This window comes from Nerophis lumbriciformis, unplaced genomic scaffold (assembly GCF_033978685.3).
Source record: "Nerophis lumbriciformis unplaced genomic scaffold, RoL_Nlum_v2.1 HiC_scaffold_51, whole genome shotgun sequence".
Classification (NCBI taxonomy): domain Eukaryota; kingdom Metazoa; phylum Chordata; class Actinopteri; order Syngnathiformes; family Syngnathidae; genus Nerophis; species Nerophis lumbriciformis.
In genome coordinates this window covers 162,501-170,000 of record NW_027316593.1, presented here as the reverse complement: position 1 = coordinate 170,000, position 7,500 = coordinate 162,501, and positions in this window count along the sequence as shown.

Below are 7,500 nucleotides of genomic sequence, written 5' to 3'. Positions count from 1 at the left end.
CGTAAATTTGACTAAGTGTCTAGGGGCATGTCCCTTTAAGAAGGCCGACCTGCTATGGTTCTCCACCTGGGTCTGGAACGCAAAATTAGTCCCTCTCCTAGCTGGAAGTCCAAAAAAAAAGGCGTGAATTTGACTAAGTGTCTAGGAGGATGTCCCCTTAAGAAGGCCGACGTGCCTTGGTTCTCTACCTGGGTACGGAACGCCAAATTAGTCCCTCTCCTCGCTGGAAGTCCAAAAAAAAAGGTGTAAATTTGACTAAGTGCCTAGGAGCATGTCCCTTTAAGAAGGCCGACCTGCTATGGTTCTCCACCTGGGTCAGGAACGCCAAATTGTCCCTCTCCTCGCTGGAAGTCCAAAAAAAAGGCGTGAATTTGACTAAGTGCCTAGGAGGATGTCCCTTTAAGAAGGCCGACGTGCTATGGTTCTCCACCTGGGTCAGGAAAGCAAAATTGTCCCTCTCCTCGCTGGAAGTCCAAAAAAAAAAGGTGTAAATTTGACTAAGTGTCTAGGAGCATTTCCCTTTAAGAAGGCCGACCTGCTATGGTTCTCCACCTGGGTCAGGAACGCCAAATTGTCCCTCTCCTCGCTGGAAGTCCAAAAAAAAGGCGTGAATTTGACTAAGTGCCTAGGAGCATTTCCCTTTAAGAAGGCCGACGTGCTATGGTTCTCCACCCGGGTACGGAAAGCAAAATTAGTCCCTCTCCTCGCTGGAAGTCCAAAAAAAAGGCGTAAATTTGACTAAGTGCCTAGGAGGATGTCCCTTTAAGAAGGCTGACCTGCTATGGTTCTCCACCCGGGTGCGGAAAGCAAAATTAGTCCCTCTCCTCGCTGGAAGTCCAAAAAAAAGGCGGAAATTTGACTAAGTGCCTAGGAGGATGTCCCTTTAAGAAGGCTGACCTGCTATGGTTCTCCACCCGGGTACGGAAAGCAAAATTAGTCCCTCTCCTCGCTGGAAGTCCAAAAAAAAGGCGTAAATTTGACTAAGTGCCTAGGAGCATTTCCCTTTAAGAAGGCCGACCTGCTATGGTTCTCCACCCGGGTCCGGAACTCAAAATTAGTCCCTCTCCTAGTTGGAAGTCATCAAAAAAAGGCGGAAATTTGACTAAGTGCCATCATTTTAGAGTACCAGGACTATAGCTGGGGAATTGGAGCCCTCTGGTGGACACTCGCTGCAAATGCACCCTGAATTAAACACATTATTTCCAGTTCTTTTGGTGTTCCCGGGGAATGAGAGGCCTTTTGTGGGCCAGAAAGAGTGGGGGACCCTTGGAGCCCCTATTTTCAGACAGTTTGGCTTATTTCGGTGACGCCGGGGCGTCCATCAGGTCTTCCCGGGGAATGAGAGGCCTTTTGTGGCCATATGTCAACAAAAGAGTGGGGAAATGGAGCCCTCCGGTGGACTCCCGCTGCAAATGCACCCCCCAAATTAAATACATTAATTCCAGGCCTTTTGGGGCCCTATATTCAGACGGTGTGGAGCCCTCCAGTGGACTCCCGCCTCCAATGCACCCCCATAATTATAGACATCACCCCCCAAATTAAACACATTATTTCCAGTTCTTTTGGGCCCCTATTTTCAGCCGGTTTGGCGTATTTCCTTGACGCCGGGGAGTCCTACAGGTGTTCCCGGGGAATGAGAGGCCTTTTGTGGGCCAGAAAGAGTGGGGAACCCTTGGAGCCCCTATTTTCAGACAGTTTGGCTTATTTCGGTGACGCCGGGGCGTCCATCAGGTCTTCCCGGGGAATGAGAGGCCTTTTGTGGCCATATGTCAACAAAAGAGTGGGGAAATGGAGCCCTCCGGTGGACTCCCGCTGCAAATGCACCCCCCAAATTAAATACATTAATTCCAGGCCTTTTGGGGCCCTATATTCAGACGGTGTGGAGCCCTCCAGTGGACTCCCGCCTCCAATGCACCCCCATAATTATAGACATCACCCCCCAAATTAAACACATTATTTCCAGTTATTTTGGGGCCCTATTTTCAGACAGTTTGGCGTATCTCCTTGACGCCGGGGAGTCCTACAGGTGTTCCCGGGGAATGAGAGGCCTTTTGTGGGCCAGAAAGAGTGGGGAACCCTTGGAGCCCCTATTTTCAGACAGTTTGGCTTATTTCGGTGACGCCGGGGCGTCCATCAGGTCTTCCCGGGGAATGAGAGGCCTTTTGTGGCCATATGTCAACAAAAGAGTGGGGAAATGGAGCCCTCCGGTGGACTCCCGCTGCAAATGCACCCCCCAAATTAAATACATTAATTCCAGGCCTTTTGGGGCCCTATATTCAGACGGTGTGGAGCCCTCCAGTGGACTCCCGCCTCCAATGCACCCCCATAATTATAGACATCACCCCCCAAATTAAACACATTATTTCCAGTTATTTTGGGGCCCTATTTTCAGACAGTTTGGCGTATCTCCTTGACGCCGGGGAGTCCTACAGGTGTTCCCGGGGAATGAGAGGCCTTTTGTGGGCCAGAAAGAGTGGGGAACCCTTGGAGCCCCTATTTTCAGACAGTTTGGCTTATTTCGGTGACGCCGGGGCGTCCATCAGGTCTTCCCGGGGAATGAGAGGCCTTTTGTGGCCATATGTCAACAAAAGAGTGGGGAAATGGAGCCCTCCGGTGGACTCCCGCTGCAAATGCACCCCCCAAATTAAATACATTAATTCCAGGCCTTTTGGGGCCCTATATTCAGACGGTGTGGAGCCCTCCAGTGGACTCCCGCCTCCAATGCACCCCCATAATTATAGACATCACCCCCCAAATTAAACACATTATTTCCAGTTCTTTTGGGCCCCTATTTTCAGACGGTTTGGCGTATTTCCTTGACGCCGGGGAGTCCTACAGGTGTTCCCGGGGAATGAGAGGCCTTTTGTGGGCCAGAAATAGTGGGGAACACTTGGAGCCCCTATTTTCAGACAGTTTGCCGTATTTCGGTGACGCCGGGGCGTCCATCAGGTCTTCCCGGGGAATGTGAGGCCTTTCGTGGGCCATATTTTCAGACAGAAAAAAAAGAAAAGTAACCCTTACACTACAAAGGACAGCGGGGAAACGCCCCCCAGCAAAGTCACAGGGGAAGTGGGGTAGACAAGTGGAGAGTGTCTGGGGAAAAGTCCACAAAATGATCAAAAATCACACACAGGTACGAGTGCCACAAGTCCCGCCGCGTCCCACCCGAGTCCGAGGTGCCCCCCACATGCCCAAAACGCACCCAGCAAAGGCGCACTGTGATTGGGAAGAAAAGTTGGGAAAGTGGGCAAAAGTCCCGAATTTGATCCATAATTATACCCAGGTTTGAGTCCCACAAGTCCCGCCGCATTCCACCAGTGTTCCGGGGTGCCTGACATGTCCACGACGCACCCAGCAAAGGCGCACTGTGATTGGGAAGAAAAGTTGGGAAAGTGGGCAAAAGTCCGGAAAATGACCAAAAACCACACCCAGGTTAGAGCCCCACACGTCCTGCAGTCGCACCCGAGTCCTGGGATGCCCAACATGTCCAAAAAAATCAAAAAAAGCCCAAAAAATCAAAAAAATCCCCGGGCCGTATCTTGGACGCCGGCGTACCGCGTTCGGCCCTCGTGCCGTAGTTTGGCGACCGATTGTAAAAATTTGCCGCGACCGGCTAGTTTTTTTCCTTGGAGTAAATAGAGAGTAGATCCAGCAGAAAATATGCACTATAAACAAAGAGAGGGGGTTTGGAGGGGGGCAAAAACGCCCTCTTGGAACTTTTGCAGCAGCACACATCAAACTAGCGGGGAGAAGGCATGCATAGCAAAAGGCCACGAAATGATCCAAAATCACACCCAGGTTCGAGTCCCACAAGTCCCGCCGCGTTCCACCAGGGTTCCGGGGTGCCTGACATGTCCACGACGCACCCAGCAAAGGCGCACTGTGATTGGGAAGAAAAGTTGGGAAAGTGGGCAAAAGTCCCGAATTTTATCCAAAATTATACCCAGGTTCGAGTCCCACAAGTCCCGCCGCGTTCCACCAGTGTCTCGGGGTGCCTACAATGTCCACAACGCACCCAGCAAAGGCATCACACCCAGGTTCGAGTCCCACAAGTCCCGCCGCGTTCCACCAGGGTTCCGGGGTGCCTGACATGTCCACGACGCACCCAGCAAAGGTGCACTGTGATTGGGAAGAAAAGTTGGGAAAGTGGGCAAAAGTCCCGAATTTGGTCCAAAATCACACCCAGGTTCGAGTCCCACAAGTCCCGCCGCGTTCCACCAGGGTTCCGGGGTGCCTACAATGTCCACGACGCACCCAGCAAAGGCGCACTGTGATTGGGAAGAAAAGTTGGGAAAGTGGGCAAAAGTCCCGAATTTGGTCCAAAATCACACCCAGGTTCGAGTCCCACAAGTCCCGCCGCGTTCCACCAGGGTCTCGGGGTGCCTACAATGTCCACAACTTACCCAGCAAAGGCGCACTGTGATTGGGAAGAAAAGTTGGGAAAGTGGGCAAAAGTCCCGAATTTGGTCCAAAATCACACCCAGGTTCGAGTCCCACAAGTCCCGCCGCGTTCCACCAGGGTTCCGGGGTGCCTACAATGTCCACAACGCACCCAGCAAAGGCGCACTGTGATTGGGAAGAAAAGTTGGGAAAGTGGGCAAAAGTCCCGAATTTGGTCCAAAATCACACCCAGGTTCGAGTCCCACAAGTCCCGCCGCGTTCCACCAGTGTCTCGGGGTGCCTACAATGTCCACAACGCACCCAGCAAAGGTGCACTGTGATTGGGAAGAAAAGTTGGGAAAGTGGGCAAAAGTCCCGAATTTGGTCCAAAATCACACCCAGGTTCGAGTCCCACAAGTCCCGCCGCGTTCCACCAGTGTCTCGGGGTGCCTACAATGTCCACAACGCACCCAGCAAAGGCGCACTGTGATTGGGAAGAAAAGTTGGGAAAGTGGGCAAAAGTCCCGAATTTGGTCCAAAATCACACCCAGGTTCGAGTCCCACAAGTCCCGCCGCGTTCCACCAGGGTCTCGGGGTGCCTACAATGTCCACAACTTACCCAGCAAAGGCGCACTGTGATTGGGAAGAAAAGTTGGGAAAGTGGGCAAAAGTCCCGAATTTGGTCCAAAATCACACCCAGGTTCGAGTCCCACAAGTCCCGCCGCGTTCCACCGGTGTCCCGGGGGTGCCTGGCATGTCCACAACTTACCCAGCAAAGGCGCACTGTGATTGGGAAGAAAAGTTGGGAAAGTGGGCAAAAGTCCCGAATTTGGTCCAAAATCACACCCAGGTTCGAGTCCCACAAGTCCCGCCGCGTTCCACCAGGGTTCCGGGGTGCCTACAATGTCCACGACGCACCCAGCAAAGGCGCACTGTGATTGGGAAGAAAAGTTGGGAAAGTGGGCAAAAGTCCCGAATTTGGTCCAAAATCACACCCAGGTTCGAGTCCCACAAGTCCCGCCGCGTTCCACCAGTGTCTCGGGGTGCCTACAATGTCCACGACGCACCCAGCAAAGGCGCACTGTGATTGGGAAGAAAAGTTGGGAAAGTGGGCAAAAGTCCCGAATTTGGTCCAAAATCACACCCAGGTTCGAGTCCCACAAGTCCCGCCGCGTTCCACCAGTGTCTCGGGGTGCCTACAATGTCCACAACGCACCCAGCAAAGGTGCACTGTGATTGGGAAGAAAAGTTGGGAAAGTGGGCAAAAGTCCCGAATTTGGTCCAAAATCACACCCAGGTTCGAGTCCCACAAGTCCCGCCGCGTTCCACCAGGGTTCCGGGGTGCCTACAATGTCCACAACGCACCCAGCAAAGGCGCACTGTGATTGGGAAGAAAAGTTGGGAAAGTGGGCAAAAGTCCCGAATTTGGTCCAAAATCACACCCAGGTTCGAGTCCCACAAGTCCCGCCGCGTTCCACCAGGGTTCCGGGGTGCCTACAATGTCCACAACGCACCCAGCAAAGGCGCACTGTGAGTGGGAAGAAAAGTTGGGAAAGTGGGCAAAAGTCCCGAATTTGGTCCAAAATCACACCCAGGTTCGAGTCCCACAAGTCCCGCCGCGTTCCACCAGGGTCTCGGGGTGCCTACAATGTCCACAACGCACCCAGCAAAGGCGCACTGTGATTGGGAAGAAAAGTTGGGAAAGTGGGCAAAAGTCCCGAATTTGATCCAAAATTATGCCCGGGTTGGAGTACCACGAGTCCGGCCGCGTTCCACCGGTGTCCCGGGGGTGCCTGGCATGTCCACAACTTACCCAGCAAAGGCGCACTGTGATTGGGAAGAAAAGTTGGGAAAGTGGGCAAAAGTCCCGAATTTGATCCAAAATTATGCCCGGGTTGGAGTACCACGAGTCCGGCCGCGTTCCACCGGTGTCCCGGGGGTGCCTGCCATGTCCACAACTTACCCAGCAAAGGCGCACTGTGATTGGGAAGAAAAGTTGGGAAAGTGGGCAAAAGTCCCGAATTTGATCCAAAATTATGCCCGGGTTGGAGTACCACGAGTCCGGCCGCGTTCCACCGGTGTCCCGGGGGTGCCTGCCATGTCCACAACTTACCCAGCAAAGGCGCACTGTGATTCAGAAGAAAAGTTGGGAAAGTGGGGAAAAAAAGGACCGGAAAATATCCAAAATTATGCCCGGGTTGGAGTACCACGAGTCCGGCCGCGTTCCACCGGTGTCCCGGGGGTGCCTGGCACGTCCACAACTTACCCAGCAAAGGCGCACTGTCAGTGGGGAAGACCAAACATGTCTCGGATTTTTTCCAAGTACCTTAACGAGAGAGGCTAAAAAGCACCTGTTTTTACCTTCTCTCGTTGTTGTACTTAGAAAAAAAACGAGAAAATAAAAAATCTGGGTTTTTTTCTAAGTACCTTAACGAGAGAGGCTAAAAAAAACCATTTTTTACCTTCTCTCGTTGTTGTACTTAGAAAAAAAACGAGAAAAAAATTTTTCCCCATTCATTTCAATGGGAGTTCATTTTTTTTTTGGGATTTTTTCTAAGTACCTTAACGAGAGAGGCTTAATTTTTCACCTACTTTTTACCTTCTCTCGATTTTTCGTTTTTTACCTGGTCGACCAAAACACCTCCATCTCGTTACTATGTGCACCATGTCTGACAGGCTGAAATCACAGGGAACGCGTCCGAGTCAAAGTGAGCTATTTTCGGACACAAATATGGTGTTTTTCCCCTCTATCCTCTGGTTCTTTTTTCAAACTGATCTTCCAGCATCTGAGCGACAGGGGCTCATGCAGACACCTGTGTCCGCCCGAGGGGCGCCTTCCCGGACACATATATGGTGCTTCCCCCCTCTTTACCCCGGTCCTTTTTCAAACTGATCTTCCAGCATCTGAGCGACAGGGGCTCATGCAGACACCTGTGTCCGCCCGAGGGGCGCCTTCCCGGACACATATATGGTGCTTCCCCCCTCTTTACCCCGGTCCTTTTTCAAACTGCTCTTCCAGCATCTGAGCGACAGGGGCTCATGCAGACACCTGTGTCCGCCCGAGGGGCGCCTTCCCGGACACATATATGGTGCTTTCCCCCTCTTTACCCCGGTCCTTTT